The 18,100-nt window shown below is 48.2% G+C and overlaps 1 long non-coding RNA gene and 1 other non-coding gene across 5 annotated transcripts in view; both read left to right on the top strand.

The window, feature by feature from the left end:
- The window catches only part of LOC115643990, a 41,771-nt gene that overhangs the window by 9,411 nt on the left and 14,260 nt on the right, over positions 1-18,100 (top strand). The gene's annotated exons all lie outside the window — the stretch shown is intronic.
- Positions 12,925-13,006, top strand: TRNAS-GCU. The gene has a single exon. It is a non-coding gene; the product is annotated as a tRNA-Ser (tRNA).

Here is an 18,100-nt window from a genome sequence, read left to right as displayed (position 1 = left end):
TAACTCTTGCTAACAGACTGACATACATTAAGATCCCCTACAAATCCTTGTCAATTCTTTCCCTTCTTCCACACTCCCCCCTTTTGTACTTCTAGTACAACAGATATTCTCAAATCTCTATTTGCATTAAGCCATGGATTTCTGATTCTACATCAGATGTTTCAGCCTTAGGGGTTTTCATTGGATATAATGAGAATTCATGATTAGCATGGACATGAAAGGTATTACTATTATTATGTCTTTTCCAAAACAATAACATAATCCTAAACTAACTAACAGCAATGTAAGCAATATTATTCCCATAGCAATAATATGATGAGGTTGTTGTACAGTTTTGGTTACAAAGCACAATGCATCATACTTAGTACACAAAGTAGACACTCTATAAGCTGTATAAAAGGCATTCTTTTCAGCTTGATATATATATTGAAGCATGTGAATTTGCCCTTATATTTCAGAGATCCTTTGAACCTCTGGTACCAGTGAAAGCAAATTTTGAAATCGATCAGGTACTAAGTTGGTCCAATTAAAGGGTATCTGAAAACTAAGGGCTACTTGCAAAATTCTGTCTGCAGGCCAATAAACAATATGATTGTCTGCAGTGGTAATGAGATTAACATGTATATCTTGCACTGTGGTGGTTTTAACATACACACAGCTATAATTAGCTTGAAAAAGTAGGTGTCCTGTCAGGATAGTTCTTTGTCTTCTACCCTCCCAGTAAACGTTATCATGACCAGTGACAACTTCCCCTGGCTTCAGTTTATGGATACACTGAAGCTGTAGGGGTTCCAACAGCCAAAATGTCCATTGACTCCCTATTCCTATCCAAAATATCAGGTGTTATTCTAAAGGTATACCAGGTGTTCTAATTTCCCAGATGTCTCGGTGAATAATCCAGTCCCACATGCATCCTCCCCATGGAGCCATCAGGATTCGGTATGTGGGAGCCCACACCCACCTAACCGGTCCAAATGCTTGGAAGGAGCACTGTGAATGTCCACACTTCCACTCAGAAAGTGTCCAAGTATGTCTCCATGACCACAGATCAGATGGTATTCCTGATGTGTCTGTAAGGGCAGTGGGCCAAGTCTGGTGCTCAAGATCACTCTGAAGGGCCATTAACTGGTCATTCAGGAAATCCTGAATTTCTGAACATGCTAGATCTCACTGCAATGCCTTCCCAGCCTCAGTGATATTCAATACCATCTGTCTCAATAACTTCTGGGTCATAGAACTAAGGGTGGAAATGACATTTAACTCACCAACTTCAGCCTGTACTTGGGTTAGCTGAGCCTCAGAGATAAGGCTAGTGGTCTTTTCTAGTTGGTCCAATTACTCATCATGTTCTTGGCTTTGAAGAATATTCCGAATGGCTGCTGCACTATTGGCCCCATCCCATAGGGATCTGGTCAAGTCCCTCTTTTTCCAGAGGAAATAACCCAGGTCTTCTGTTGCGCTGATCTAATGGCAGCCCCTTGTGAGTGATTTGGGTATGTAGAGGTGATCTGGAAAGTGGATAAGGGCAATGTAAATTTGACAGTCCCTAGTGTTGTATTAATCACAGTCCATTGATATCCTAATTCATCTCTCTTTGGTGTAGAGCTATACCACATCTGTTGGTTATATACCTTTATATATTTCTGGGAGGCATTAATGTTACTAGCATAAGAGGGTGTGTATTGCAATAAGGTACAGGTTACATTATCAGTCACTGGAATGATTTCAATACAGGTAAAATTTCCAGTGGCAGAACAAACTCTCTGAGTATTTGTTTGATTATTCACTAATTGGGTAACCAAATAACCATAAGGGCTTCTTTCATTTAACACAGTAACAAATTCCAGGAATAGCCATCATATCTACTTCACTATGGAACCCATCAATTTCAATGACAGATTCTTGGGGTTCATTTGTAATGATATCCTAAATTTCTTTTTCCACTGATCCATTTATTCTCCACTCAATTATTCACTTATATGGGATATCCTGAACTTGAAAAATATTTTTCTTTTTTTTCCAAACAATCTTCAAATAAGTCACTAAAGTGTGAAGGCCTTGGCCATTGGTTTTATCAAATATATGGCATTGTCTGTATTTGGATGTATTGCAGGGGTAATATTGGAATGGAGGAGATGGCAGAGGCAGTGGCAACAAAGTGTCTTTGGTACTTGTCATTTAAAATCCAGTTAGAGAGAGCAATACATGCTGAAGTATTTCTCCAAAACACAGGACACAGCCTGTAGAATAAACCCCCAAATCCAATCAATACCACATTCCCAAGCAGGGTCCCCCAAATTTCTTCCTGCCAGTATACAATTCTCTGTTTCTTCAGCAAGATCAGTTCTTAATGTCCTTTCTAGTCAGGAATTCCTGGACTTTGGGAATTTCAGTGGAGTGAGTGTTCCTTCTTCTTTCCCGAAACAGTGGTGGTTCAGCATCCTACAGAGGAGAGGTTACCAGCACATCAGCCTGTAATGGTTTTGATTCTTCCAGAAAATCCAAAGGCACAGTAGGTCTGTCAGTGGACAAGGGAGAGGTTACTAGCACTTCATCTTGTCCTTTTCCCCTGCTGTTCAGAAGACACAGAAGGAGAAATAGGCTAATCGTCAGTAGGAGAATTCTCCCGAGGCGGAGGGGTCTTTTTGCAGTGAGTATCATGGGTCCAAGCAGTCAGTCTTTGGCACTTCACAGCGGTGTTGGTAGTCAGCAGGACTTAATAAGGGCCTTTCCAGCATGGAGCCAAAGCAGTCTTTCATTGATGGACCTTTCCATAGATCCAGTCTCCTGGTTCAAAGGAGTGGCAGGGCTGCTAGGGTCTTTGGGTAGCACTTCTTTACCTGTGAGAAAAGAAACCTAACACATTTCATTAGCACCTGGCAGTGTTTTGCAGATCTCATAGCTGCTTGGGCACATTCAAGCCCCCTCTTTTCTTTGGTGTCAGCCAAGTCTTAACTGTGAGCAGTGTCCTTGAATGGGGCCAGTGTCTTTCTTTAGCCTGAGCTTGCTAGCTATTTTTCCCCGTTAATTCATTCTGTTCTTTTTCCTTCTCCCCTTCTTGGCTTTTTTAACCTATAAAGGAAACTTCCACTCTTCACTCTTACACCTTTTTCCCAACAATGAACACACAAACATTGCCATTATACAGTACATTAGTCTTCTTATTCAGTGTATGCCGCATATACCCTTCTACTAAAATAACCTTATTACAGAGCTTTGGAGCAAGAGGCCAGGACAAGCACACCCACTCTGAGGAGTTCACTCAATACAACCTCTAGTCCAATAGCTTCCCACCTTCCCCAGCCCTCTGGCTAGAACTCTGAGGTAGCCAGCAGGATCCCTTGTACAATATGGGGAGTGGGTTAACTATTCATGTCCTTGCTTCCAAAGACTGTTGGTATGCAAATTTTAGTAACAATTTTCAATTAAAAGATTTGGCCAATAAAGTTTCTTTTCTTTCTTAAGGAAATGTATTAGACTTTAGTAGATCACATTTTCCTGATTTATCCACACACTTTGTATTCCAAGTTGAATAAAACAAGTATCTGCATTCCAATCCAACCCCTCTGCCTGATTCCAAACCAGACCATCCCATGAAAACACTAAACACAACAATTCTGGCCACAAGACAGACATAGAACACAAAACATAATTCCTATTGTGCCAATGAATGCATGATCCGTTGAATGCTGTTTAGCTGGTATCAGTTTTCTCTGATTATCTGAAAGAAAAAAAGAGAGGTCTACCCTCCTGGGCAGTCAATCATCGCTGAAATATACAAATACCCTTGTTGACTTCAGGCAAAACAGAAGAATTACCCCATATTTTCTTCTATTTGTTTCATAGGTGTCCCAGGTTTCAGCGGCTTCTACCTGATTAGTTAGATAATTTACATTAATACAGATGCTTTGTGGCTTGCTTTTGGATCTAAAGCTATCCACAGCGTAAAGATTCTTACCTTAAAAGGGACATAATTAACTTTACCAGAATTTATTTACAAACATTTTAAAGACACCAAGAACTTTCCTCTTTAGCATTCCTTTCTGAACACTGGTAAAGACCATTTATTTAACATATAATCCAAAGGACTATCCTTAGAGGGTTTCTGCTGAGACCCACCCATCCCCTTTTCTGGCACTCAACGAGAGAATTAAACAGAAAGAAGGAGGGAATAATGGTCTAATCCAAAAAACTCCAAACCAGCAATCTCTGCTTACACTGACTGCTACAGGGGACGGAACAGAAGAATCTTAATACAACCTCAGGGCTCCTTCACACACTATGGCTTCCACCCTGAGGAATTATGAACAAAAAGCTCAATTCCGCCCACACACCTAACACCCAAAGGTATAAGACAGAAATACAGTAACCAGCTAACCAGAATATAACCAGAACCCTATTAGTTGCTTATCCTATTAGGGCTCACCTTTAATCATGCAGTCCTTAACATATAACACCAACAGTACCAAGCAAAGAAAACATAAAATAACAAGGGTAAAACAAATAGATGGTGTAAATTCTGCAGGGCTCCCCCCCTTCTCAATTGCTCACCAAACTGTGACAAATTTCTGTTACCAATCTATCCTTCGTGTCAGGTGATCAGGCTGACACTGCAGGACGTTGGGGAAGATAAAGAAAACACACCATATGGCTGAATTTTAAAGCTTCATTAATAAAATAATAAAACAACAATGGAGAGTGTTGGGAACGCTCCCACATCACTCGGGAAAAACATTAATGCCCCAGGCCCTAGGCCATTTTCATATTCACACATGTCCAGACTGGCCACGTCTGCGTCTAACGGTCAGAGAAGGGAGAGAGGTAACGAGAGATTATCCTGTATACAGCTTGCCCAGAATTTCCAACATGCTTCTGCTCTTGGGAAGGCTGTTATTTCACACCCTGGAATCTCCTGAGGCGTCACTTTCAGAGATTCCAGTCCAAGTCAGCTGCCTGTGGCTTCTTCGGTGTCACCAAACCACACCGGCACCGAGGTCACAAAGGCAGACTGTTGGATCTTACTGGACAGTTAACCTTTGCAAATGTAATCTCAGTTCTGTAATTTGTATTGCCTTTGGTTTGCCTCTGTCTATATATTTTTTTTTCACAGCCAGCTGGGCCAAAAGCAGTTTTTCTTTGTACTTAGCATAGTCTGCATTGATTCTTGACCTTGAACACAGAGGAACTTTCTCTTTATCTCTGGACCAAGCTGAATTTCAAATTAACCTGTTCCTTTCCTCAATAGACAAATTGCTCACACTGTCAGAGGCTTTTTGGTGATTAAAAGCTCCCCTTAGATGTATGATCTTATCTAGATTGAAGGTACCTTCTAGTGGGCACTGTTTAGATGGACGTTCACGTATGTAAAGATTCCAATTCTCTAAATACCTGCAGGTTGTTGGACCATAATGTACGTACATGAAATAAGATGGGGTACCCTTAGGGGGTGAGGTGGAATGTTTAGACTGTCCCCCACCCGTTTTCCACACACAGACAGGGAGGATGCCCTGTCCGTGCTAGGGGCACATAAGCTAAGGATCTCTCCCTATAGGGTACTCACACAGGAGAGGCTAACGAGGAGCGTCGGCTAGTCTCTGGGAAACGGCGCTGCTTACTCTGATTGCATCCAGTGAGATGATCAGACTGTTAGTAGCCCACATGGAAAGGAAAGGGGGAGGGAAGATGGGTACCCACGCTCCAAGACCCAGATAGCTTCCTCACCGGACGATGCCAGGCCGAGTCAGCCCACCATGGGTCGGATTTCCTAAAGATCCACTCGTTACCGGGCTTGCATTAGAGTAGTACTGGTCACGAGCTTTGGCTTCACAGGGTATTCTGGGCGTCTTCCAGTAACAGTCACTCACACTGGTGTATACATGCACACACCAAGGCCTTTATTCCAAATACCACGATGCATCTGTACCTTATGTCCAGACCCACTACCATGAGGTGGTATAACAACCCCTCTTGAGGCAGTAAAAACTCCTCAGCACTGGTGCATAGCTAATGCATTTCCCTCTGCATGACCTTGTTGGCCAACCCAGCAGTTTCCCAGTACTGCTATAAACTAACCTTATTGGGGCTTTTCCCCAAATATCATTCTGCATCTGATCTTGCTGCACAATCAATAAGTTCAGATGGCGTGAGCCCAACAGAGACAGACGTCCCTACAGACAGTCCTCCTCCAACACCCCAATAGAGATTTCAAAAGGTCTCATACCTCTCTTGTGGCGCCATGGGGTTCGAAGGGGAACGATCCGTAGCAGCCGTCTGTGGGCGTTGCCATCCCAGACGAGCCCCCAAATTGTCAGAGAAAAACTCAGTTCTCACTTTTTCTTTGGGTGCAGCAGATTCAGATACTTTATTATTTCTCAAGCAACTGCAATAGAGGGAGGGAGTGTCCTAGGACATAGGGTCGGCCCAGTCCCGGACAGGTCTCTCAAAAGGTAAACAATTACAGCAAGCATTTTTACCTTTGTTACAGACAATAACAAGCAATAAGACAGACTAAAATGAGCAACAGCTGCATTTTGTTTATACATAGGCTATTCTGCTATCTTATTTTTCTCACTTTCTGAGCATCAATCTGCGTATTTGATTATCAGTGCAAGGTCGTCATAACTTCTCACACAGTTCTTTCCTCCTTGCCTCACACTATCCTCGCTTCTACAGGTCTCACGTCATTAGGGTTACAGCTGGCCTAACTCTTGCTAACAGACTGACATGCATTAAGATCCTCTACAAATCCTTGTCAATTCTTTTCCTTCTTCCACAGGGCTCTGCCCCTCCCTTCATAAGAACATAAAAATGGCCATACTGAGTCAGACCAAAGGTCCATCCAACCCCACATCCTATCTGCCAACAGTGGCCAATGCCAGGTGCCCCAGAGGGAGTGAACCTAACAGGTAATGATCAAGTGATCTCTCTCCTGCCCTCCATCTCCACCCTCTTGACAAACAGAAGCAAGGATACCATTTCTTACCCATCCCGGCTAATAGCCATTCATGGATTTAACCTCCATTAATTTATCTTCAAAAGGAACAAGGAGTACTTGTGGCACCTTAGAGATTAACAAATTTATTTGAGCATAAGCTTTCATGGGCTAAAACCCACTTAATTGGATGCATACAGTGGAAAATAAAGTAGGAAGATATATATTTGCACAGAGAACATGAAAAAATGGGTGTTGTCATACACACTATAACGAGAGTGATCAGTTAAGGTGAGCTATTAGCAGGAGAAAAAACCTTTTGTAGAGATAATCAGGATGGCCAGTTTCCAACTGTTGACAGGAAGGTGTGAGTAGCAGTGGAGGGGACAAATAAACATAAAGAAATAGTTTTACTTTGTGTAATGACCCATCCACTCCTAGTCTTTATTCAAGCCTAATTTCATGGTGTCCAGTTTACAAATTAATTCCAATTCAGCAGTCTCTCGTGGGAGCCTGTTTTTGAAGGTTTTTTTATTGTAATAATGTGACTTTGAAGTCTGTAAATGAGTGACCAGAGAGATTGAAGTGTTCTCCATCTCATTTTTGAATGTTACAATTCTTGATATCTGCTTTGTGTCCATTTATTCTTTTACATAGAGACTGTCCAGTTTGGCCAATGTACATGGCAGAGGGGCATTGTTGCCGCACGATGGCATATATCACATTGAGAGATGTGCAGGTGAACAAACCTCTGATAGCGTGGCTGATGTGATTAGGTCCTATAATGGTGTCCCTTGAATAGATATGTGAACAGAGTTGGCAATGCGCTTTGTTGCAAGGATAGGTTCCTGGGTTAGTGTTTTTGTTGTGTGGTTGCTGGTAAGTATTTACTTCATGTTGTGGGGCTGTCTGTAAGCAAGGACTGGCCTGTCTCCCAAGATCTGTGATAGTGAGAGATCGTCCTTCAGGATAGGTTGTAGATCCTTGATGATGCGCTGGAGAGGATTTAGTTGGGGGCTGAAAGTGATGATTAGTAGCATTCTGTAACTTACTTTCTTGGGCCTGTCTTGTAGTAGGTGACTTCTGGGTACTCTTCTGGCTCTGTTAATCTGTTTCTTCACTTCAGCAGGTGGATATTGTTGTTGTAAGAATGCTCGATAGAAATCTTGTACGTGTTGGTCTTTGTCTGAGGGGTTGGAGCAAATGCTGTATCTTAGAGCTTGGATGTAGACAACAGATTGTGTGGTGTGGTCTGGGTGAAAACTGGAGGCATGTAGGTAAGTGTAATGGTCAGTAGGTTTCCAGTATAGGAAGATGTTTATGTCACCATCACTTATTAGCACTGTAGTGTCCAGAAAGTGGATCTCTTGTGTGGACTGGTCCAGGCTGAGGTTGATGGTGGGATGGAAATTGTTGAAATCATAGTGCAATTCCTCAAGGGCTTCTTTTCCATGGGACCAGATGATGAAGATGTCATCAGTGTAGCACAAGTCGAGTAGGGACGTTAGGGGACGAGAGCTGAGGAAGCTTTGTTCTAAGTCAGCCATAAAAATGTTGGCATATTATGAGGCCATGAGGGTACCCATAGCAGTGCCGCTGACTTGAAGATATATGTTGTCCCCAAATGTGAAATAGTTGCGGGTGAGGACAGAGTCACAAAGTTCAGCCTCCAGGTTTGCCATGACATTATCGTGGATATTGTTCCTGAAGGCTTGTAGTCCATCTTTGTGTGGAATATTGGTGTAGACGGCTTCTACCTCCATAGTGGCCAGGATGGTGTTTTCTGCAGGATCACCAATGGATTGTAGTTTCCTCAGAAAGTCAGTGGTGTCTCGAAGATAGCTAGGAGTGCTGGTATCATAGGGCTTTATTGCCACGGGACGGAGAAACTCGGCCAGCAGCAGGGGGTGCAGAACACCACCCTAGTGTGGGATAACAGCGCCTCCGGGATCCTGACATCCCAGCACTTTACACACCTTCCTGGAGCCTCCCAGCCCCCCGAGCTGTTGGGGCTGCAACCCCAACTCTACTGATGAGAGAGAGGCCTGGTGAGGGGAAACTACTGGCTCAGGGTCACACCAAGTATCAGAAGTATGGATGGGACCCAGCAGTCCTTCTTTCCAGCCCCTTCGCTAACCACTGCTGCACACCCCCTCCCACAGCTGGCAATTACAAGCAGGCTCTCATGGCTGTTCCCCCTGCCTTTGAGAGGGAGTGTGGCAGTGGCATCACGAAGGCCTTTTGCAGGACCTCAGACTCATAGACTTTAGTGTCAGAAGGGACCAAAATGATCATCTCTAGTCTGACCTCCTGCACAAAGCAAGCCACAGAACCCTACCCATCCAATTCTATAACAAACCCCTAACCTATGTCCGAGTTATTGAAGTCTTCAAATTGTGGTTTGAAGACCTCAAGCTGCAGAGAATCCACCAGCAAGTGACCCATGCCCCACGCTGCAGAGGAAGGTGAAAAACCTCCAGGGCCTCTACCATTCTGCCCCGGAGGAAAATTCCTTCCCGACCCCAAATATGGTGATCAGCTAAACCCTAAGCATGTGGGAAAGACTCACCAGCCAGCACTCAGGAAAGAATTCTCTGCAGTAACTCCGATCCCATCCCATCCAACATCCCCATCACAGACCACTGGGCATACTTACCTGCTGATAATCAAATATCAATTGCCAAAATTAAGCTATCCCATCATACCATCCCTTCCATAAACTTATCAAGCTTAGTCTTAAAGCCAGATATGTATTTTGCCCTCACTACTCTCCTTGGAAGGCTGTTCCAGAACTTCACTCCTCTAATGGTTAGAAACCTTCGTCTAATTTCAAGTCTAAACTTCCTAGTGTCCAGTTTATACCCATTTGTTCTTGTGTCTATATTGGTACTAAGCTTAAATAATTCCTCTCCCTCCCTAATATTAATCCCTCTGATATATTTATAAAGAGCAAGCATATCTCCCCTCAGCCTTCTTTTGGCTAGGCTAAACAAGCCAAGCTTTTTGAGTTTCTTTTCATAAGGCAGGTTTTCCATTCCTCGGATCATCCTAGTAGCCCGTCTCTGAACCTGCTCCAGTTTGAATTCATCCTTCTTAAACATGGGAGACCAGAACTGCACACAGTATTCCAGATGAGGTCTTACCAGAGCCTTATATAACGGTACTAACACCTCCTTATCTGGTCAGATTGGTCAGAGGTGGTGGGGAGGTGGTGACCTCACAGAGTGATGCTCACATCAGCCAGGCAGGACAGGGGTGATGGGCCAGGGAAACCTCAGAGACCCGTGTGGCTTTGCTTCAGCAAATCTCCTTCTTCAGGTCCTTCTTTGAGGATGGAGGGAGTATTTGGGTTCATGGCCGTGAGTGCCAGGAGGAATCTCTTTCGAGTTTTCTCCTTCTCTTTTAGTGATTTTACTAGAAAACAGTCATCCCTGTTTAGAAGGTAAGAGCCTCCTGGAGGTTTGAAACCTGTTCAGTCTGATCCATCTGGTGAGAGTTGAATTCTAGGCATTGAAAACACGAACTTAAGGAGGCAGAATATTATTCCACACCTGGGATTTTGTCCCTTAGAATCACTGGGGAAATTAGGATTTGTCCTTTTTGTTTCACCTTTTCCTCCCTCCCTCCCTCCTTTCTCTTCGTCTCTTGCTTTTATCCTTTCTCCTGTTCCTCTCCCAACACCAGGAGATGCATGCGTGTGTGTTGCGGGGGAGTGCTCTGCAGCTCCCACTGTGGGAGGTCCACCCAAAAATGTAAAGCTGAAATAGTACTCGGGCAGTGATCTCCACCAGTGACTTGGGCTCTCTGGTAAGAACCCTCAGCCTCCAGTCCTCAGTCTCTACCCTGATTTGCTGAGCAGGGGGTTAATGACAGGGAGGAGACTCAGGTCCTTGTTCTCTTTATAAGTCAGAACCAGTTCTATGTTTGATGAATTTTGCTGCTTCTCTGCATTAGTTGTCTCTGAGCAGTTCATGATTCTCTCTAACATTGCAGTTCTCCTCAAATACTTGCTGAATAATTACTGTCACTGTTGTTGGTCTGGAGCTCATCTGAGAGCACTTTATTCAGGTCATTCAATGTCTGAAATTCAAGATCTGATGGTTAGTTTGAAAATCAGGGCTCTTGGGTCCTATTCCCAATTCTGCCTCTGACTGGCTGTGTGACCTAAGACAAGTCAATTCTCCTTTCTCAGGGTATGGCTACATTTGGAATTTCAAAGCGCTGCCCTGGCAGCGCTGCAGCAGCACTCTTGCGGCAGCGCTTTGAAGTGTGAGTGTAGTCAGAGCGGCAGCGCTGGGAGAGAGCTCTCCCAGCGCTGCATGTAAACCACATCCCTTATGGGTGTAGCGCGCGGCTCCCAGCGCTGCCGCCCTGATTACACTGACGCCTTACAGCGCTGTATCTTGCAGCGCTCAGGGGGTTGTTTTTTCACACCCCTGAGTGCGAAAGTTGTAGCGCTGTAAAGTGTGACTGTAGCCAGACCCTCAGCCTGATCTTCTCTCTCTTTCAAGTAGGGATAATAATGATCTGCTCCTACCTAGCTGAACACACTCACTCTTCCCCACCATACGCACACTGTCTCTCCCCACACACAAACAGTCTCCACATTTCAGTTGAAAAGCAGCTGGCAATCTAGTTCGAGGCCCCTAGAACAATGGGATAGAGAAACCTTCATCACTGAAAGTACAGCCATAAAGACAACACACAGCAGCCTTCCCTTACAGGGGGTGGGGGGCAAGAAGTGAGATCATCTGAACTCCCTGAATCCAGGTCACTTTCCTCAGCTGAGCTGCCTAAGGGGAGAGCAGCAGCTTCTAATGCTCCCCTCAGAGCACAGCCCGGGTGGGGAAAGTGACCAGGACGCGTGGAGCACATAGTGTTGCTCCTCGCTCCCCCCCAACCCTCTATGCGCCCATGGAGGAGCATTGAGGCAGGGGAGAGCAGTGAGCACCTTTGCACTGCCACACGGTGCCCTTGGACCCCATGGAGCCCTGGGTGACTACTGGGGGGCCCGACCTCTAGTGCCGGCCAGGCTCCCCAGCACAAGTAGCAGAAAACACAGAGGTGGGCCACCCACTGTGCAGTGGTAGCCTGGGCGGCTCGTAATGGAGGCTCGAGAGGGCTCAGCCTCCTCAAACCTTGTTTTGCCAAGGGGACAGTGGGGCCCATGACTAGGGTCCCTAGCCAAATTGGGCCCCCTGGAAAAGTCTCCCCCACGGTGGCCCCAGGGCTGGAGGAGCTACCACTCCTTGCTACAGCCCAGGGGCTGCAGCAGGGACACAGAGCTTCTCTGGTCTCAGGGCCGCAGCGGGGCAGGGGTAAAGGAGTGATAGGGTGGGGCCAGTGGGGGAAGGGGTGGAACAGGTATGATAGTGGAGGGGCCATGAGTGGAAGGTGTGGAAGGGGGCAGAGCCACAGACAGAATAGGGGGGGGAATGGTTCTGGAGCTGGCGTCGACCCCTCTACCCCTGTCCGCACCCCTTTCCCCAGCAAGCAACAGCCCCACTCCTCCCTGCCCTGGTTCTTGACCGTGGCTTCCGAGGGGCCATAGCCATGGCTAAGAGGGCACAGTGTGAAATGTTTGGGGACCACTGTTTTAGGGTAACATCCTCAATCACTTCTCTGCAGTCCAATAAAAGCTATTCCTCACCCACCTACCCCTCCATCAGGACGGACTAGGTATGTTCTGCTGCCCTTCACTCATACAGGAAGGAGAACAACATTTCATTCCACTCAATCCTAAAGTGATTTGTAACCCACCACCATCCCGAACTGGTCATTTTGGGGAACTGGCCCCATCATGCTGCATAGCTAGGCAGAGTAGGTGTGTCTATGCAAACATGGTCTGTTCCACAAGTCTTTCCCCAGCTCCTCACTAGATGTGAGGGGGGAGCTCATTCAGACCCTGTTTACGCTTAGTATTGGGAAATTCCTTAGTGTCCCTATCTCTGCCAACCTTAGATTTATTTTCCTGTCCCTTTCCTGATAGCTCAGATGAGGTGACAGAGTGGTTAAGGTGATGGACTGCTAATCCATTGTGCTCTGTACACATGGGTTCAAATCCTATCCTCATCAGAGGCATTTAGTCTTTGCCCTCTTTTATAGATAACCATCTCCTCCTTTGGTACAATAACAGCTCTAGCAATGTTGCTTCTTGCGAACAAAAACTTTCTTAGAAACTCAGACCCCCCATTGCTTTAAATAAAATGTCTAAATCCCACATTTCTAAATTGTTTTTCTCTAGTCCTGTATTTCTTGGCTTTTCTCTCAAAAGGGAACATCCTCATAATCTCCCCCAAACACCCTGGGACCTGCCCAAATTATTAAAATACCCCCATCCTGAGCAAGGCCACAACAGTGAACCAGAGCTAGTGTCCAGGCCAAGCTGTTCTGAAGGAGGCAACTGAAACATTTTCTCCCTGCTTCCCTTGGAAAAGTCTGACTGGGAAAAGAAAATTCCCCAAATTGAAAATTTTCTGCTGAAAAACCAGTACTAGTCTATTTGGGGACTTTGAATGTATTATTATTATTTTCTTCTGATTTCTGAATCCGTTTTGTCCTCCAGATGTGTTTTCAGCTGTTGAGTTGTGGGGGAGAGAGGCCAAGTCATGCTGTCTCTACCCTTTTTTCATAGTTTCTTCCAACTTTCTAGAAAGCTCCTTTGCTAGGATGTGAGTCAAGCAATGTCCATTGTCGCTGTGCTATCTCGGAGAAGTCTGCATTGTACACGGTTCCTAGGATAGTCCTTGGGAGTGTGGATCCCTTTAGTGGGCCAGCAGCGAGTCTGACTCCTCCATTGTCGCACCTGAAAGGCTGATAGTGGGCATTTCCCAACCTTATACCATATCTCAGTAATGCACACAGAGCAAACTTCATAACTTCCCAACTAATGCTACACACACAGTCCAACACAATATTAATGTTCAACAGATCAAGACTTTTGAAATGATACCTCACCAGGCAGACTTTGTACAAACCGTATCATCATTATATGAGAGTGGTGAATATGGGGCTTCCAGGTGCTGCTTTGAGCACAGCGTGCCACACCTGGGCTGACATTGCAATTGAGACATACCCTTAGAGTCCATCTCTCCTGAGATAAAGATGGCAGCATGGCTGGCCTGGGTCATCTGACTTGGACCCATGGAGCTAAAGGTGAGGGGCTAAAAACCGTGATGCAGATATTTGTGTTCACACTGAAGCCTGGGTTCAGAAACCATCACCCCTCCTGGAGTTTGAGGTTGGGCTCAAGCCCATCAGTCTGCACTGTAATTTTATAGTCTTGCAGCCTAAGCCCCATGACCCTGAGTCACCTGACCCAGGCTTTGAGACATGTGTCCTGGGTATTTTAATCACAGTGTAGACATAATATTAGGATATGTCTCCAGTGCAATGAAACACCACGGCTGGCCCGTGTTGCATTAATCCAGGATAGCGGCTTGGTCTGTAAAGTTGCATTGTACGTGTCTCGGCTCAGGCTCTGTCCCCTGCTCTAGGAGCCCAGAAGGTTGGGAGGGAGGTTAGCCTGTGGAAATGGTAAAACTGCATTGGAGTATTACCCTGGACTCATGGTATTTCTCCATCGATCTGTCTCCTTTGAGGCAGGGACAAAAACACGTCCTGCTGCATTCGTTATTTCACAGGGTGGTCTAGGATTTTCATTCTCAAGCACAGTGCACAAAGTAGGGCTCAATCCTCAGTGTAAATCAACAAATTACCAACACATCAGGGATTCCAATTAAAGGGGCAGGTTTTCTCTGGGCACTGAGATTTTTCAAGGAGTTGGTGGCTCCTTTCTTTCCTCACCCTGGAGTAAACTCAGCTTTTTATTCCATCCTTGATGATTCGTGGAATAACAGCAGCAGCCTGAAGAAAGTGGAGAGGGAATATCTCATTGCCAGAGGTGAAGGTGGCCACGTCCCCTCTGTTTGACCATTGCCATTGCAGGAGAGAAGGTTTCAATGGAATCAAATGCCCTGGCTCAGACAAGTGACGCAGGAAGATTTTGCTGTTTATGGATCCATGCAAGGGAAATTGTGTCTCTCTGTGAAAATGGGGAGGGAAATGAAACACCCACATGGTGGCACCTAAGGCAGAAGGGAACCTTATAGGATTAGAATAGGATAAATTCTCAAGCAGCATGTTTCTTACTTTGCCCGTCAATTTTGATGATTATCAATGGAAATATTTTGCCATTGGGTTGTGCGTTTACACAGAAATTGACATTTGCCAACAAATACGTATTTCTTCCAAGCCTGCCTAATCTGCTGGGTGAGAGTTCAGCAGGACAGAGTCACTCTTCCCCGTGCCCATGCCAGCCTGGGCTCTCCATGCTGCCCACTTCCCACAATGCTGGGATCCTCCCTGATCTCCCCTCGGACCTCTGCTCCCCACCCCCTCTTCTGGGATCCCTTTCCCACACTGTCCAAATGCCCTGCTTCTAGGATCCTACCCCCTTGCCCTTCCTCCCTTCTGAGCAAAAGCTCTGAACTATTCCCACACTGGGAATTGAACCCCAGGCCACGTGGGTGAAAACCAGGAATCCAGATCACTGGACTAGGTGGGTCTGGGATTGTGCTGTTTGTCTACTAAGCCAGCCCCTCATGAGAGCAGCAGTGCCACCCAGCAGGGATTGCACGCAGGGCTGCATTAACCCTTCGGGTGCCGAGATTTTCCCTCTGTCCAGCGCCTATGATCAGGAAAGAGACATCAGGGCTCCCAGGTGCTGCACAGACCATGACTGAGATAGGGACCCCATATTGCGCTAGGTACAGTACAATCCTTGGCCAACACTGGGACACCCAGGGGGTTCCCCTCAATTTCCCCGAGCCTCTGCTTCCCAACTTCTTCTGACTCCATCTGGATCACACACACCCCACAAAAACCCCACCTTTCCAAACAGTCCTGCTTTTCCTGCCCTCTAATTTTGCTTGCACACCCTGGGACCATCTCCTCTCTTCCTCCCTCCCCTCCCCCCGAGGTGAGCAGAGATGGAGGCAACTTCAGCCACTGGAGACAACGCCAGAGAGCGCTGCAGCCAGCCCCGGGGGGAGGGGTGTGTGCAAACCCAGGAGGGGGCCAGCTGGGAGTAGGGGGTGCTGGCAAGAAGGAGGCAGGAGGGAGGAGAACAAAGCCCAGAGCCCGGGTGCGGGGCTGCTCCTGGGGGCGGGGTCCTGGCACAGCCTGGGGGTGGAGCAGCTCATAGGGGCAGGGCAACTCCTGGGGGCGGGGCTCTGGCTCAGCTCAGGGGCGGGGCAGCTCCTGGGGGTGGGACTCTGGCTCAGCTCGGGGGCAGAGCAACTCCTAAGGGCAGGGCTCTGGCTCAGCTTGGGGGCGGGGCAGCTCCTGGGGGCGGGGCTCTGGCACAGACCGGGGGCAGGGCAGCTCCGGGGGGCGGGGCTCTGGCACATTCTGATGTGGGAGCCCGGGCTGAGCAGCAGCTCTCTGGTTCTCCATGTGCTGCCAGCAGCGCTGGAGCCGCCTGAGCCGGAGCGGAGCCGATGTTCTCAGCTGCAGCCAGGACCTGCCCCCGGCCCCTCTGAGATCCAGATGGGGACAGAGACTGGGGCCTGGGGGTTCCCCTTGGTGTTGCTGGTGGGGGCGGGAGGGGAGGAGAGAAGCCGGAGCTGCAGGCGGGGGAAGGGTGGGGGGACAGATGGGGGGTTGGATGGTCTCTGTGCAGCCAGGAAAGTCCAGGGGGAGAGTGTGTGTGTGAGTGTCCCGGGCACAGGTGTGCCCATGGGCTGAGCCCCGGCACCCCAATACCCTGAGCTCCAGCTGGGGAGGCTGCTCCTCCCCGTCCCGTGGAGGCTCCGGGGAAAGGGGAGGAGGCTGCGGCAGCTGCAGATGGGTGCTCAGACCCCCCAGGAATGACCTGCTGTCGGCAGCTTGTGGTGCCTCCTCCGCTGAGCTTTTTCCTGGGGGCAGCCTGCGCGCCGCTGTGATCAGCTGTTTGCTGGGCAGGCGCCACTCAGCTGCTCCCCCCCTCCCTGCTCCTGCGGGGCTCAGTGAGTCCCCCCCAAACAGCCTCAGGGGTCGGGGTGGGCGGGCGTGTGGGGTCAGCAGCAGCACCACCCGCCCCACTTCCCTGGGGCTGCCCCGCACCTCTCGGGCTGATGGCTCTGCCATGGCATCCGTGTGAATCGCTGCTCCATGCCCGCCAGGCTCGGCTCCAGCCACAGCAGCATCGGGTGTCCCAGGGAGCCAGGCTAGGCTGGGTCAGGGGGCAGTGGGAGGTTGGAGGGAGGAGAAGCTCCAGATACCGACGGGGGGTGGGGGAGAGGAGCCAAGCTGGGGCAGGGGAGGAGAAGCCAGGCTGAGTTGGGAGTTGGGGGGAGAAGCCCAGACTCCAGCAGGAGCTGCAGTGGGGGGGATGGAGGAGGAGAGGAGCCACCCTGGGGCAGGGAGGAGAAGCCCTGGACTCTAGCAGAAGATGTGGGGCTGAAGTCCCCTACTCAGGATCCCCAGCCACCTTAGTGGCAAAAGTTGCAGGGCTGAAGCCCTGACCCCACTCTGTGTGCAGCTGCCCTGAGCCCCTCTTGCTCCCATCCCCCCTGTGGAGCTGGCTCCCACTCTTTGGCTGTGGAGAAATTCAGCCCCAATCTTCCCATGTTGGGATCTCCATTTCCCCCCCGTCACCCAGCCATGAATGGATTTAGCCCAGGAGGCAGGATCAGCATTGGCCCCATTTGGCAGGTGGGCTCTAGGGCACAAAGAGGTGCAGTGACTTTCCCAAGGCTAAGCAGGGAGTCTGTGGCAGAGCAGAGACTCAAACCCAGAACACCTGAGCCTGAGTCCTGTGCCTTAACCACAAGGCAACCTTCCCACCGACGGAGAGGGAACCTCCTCTGCCACTTCGAGTGTGTGGGTGGGAGCATCTATGAGACAGAGCTGCCAGGAGGTGGGGAGGGGGGGTTGAATAGTTGGGGGGGTGATTAGCGGGTTGGTGGGGTCTCTGGAGGCGGCAGTCATGGGACAAGGAGCAGGGGGGTTGGATGGATTGAGGACTTGGGTGGTGCCTTGTGGGGGTGGAGTGGAGTTGAGGGAGGCAGGGAGCAGAGGGAGTTGGATGGGTAGAGAGTTCTGGGGGTCCTGTCAGGGTGCAGGGAGCGGTTGGATAGGAGTGGGAGTCCTGGGGATCGGGGTGGTGGTGTGGATAAGGGTCAGGGG

Source organism: Gopherus evgoodei, unplaced genomic scaffold (genome assembly GCF_007399415.2).
Source record: "Gopherus evgoodei ecotype Sinaloan lineage unplaced genomic scaffold, rGopEvg1_v1.p scaffold_81_arrow_ctg1, whole genome shotgun sequence".
NCBI lineage: Eukaryota > Metazoa > Chordata > Testudines > Testudinidae > Gopherus > Gopherus evgoodei.
Note: the sequence above shows the minus strand (reverse complement) of the source record. Positions and strands in the feature narration are given on the sequence as shown.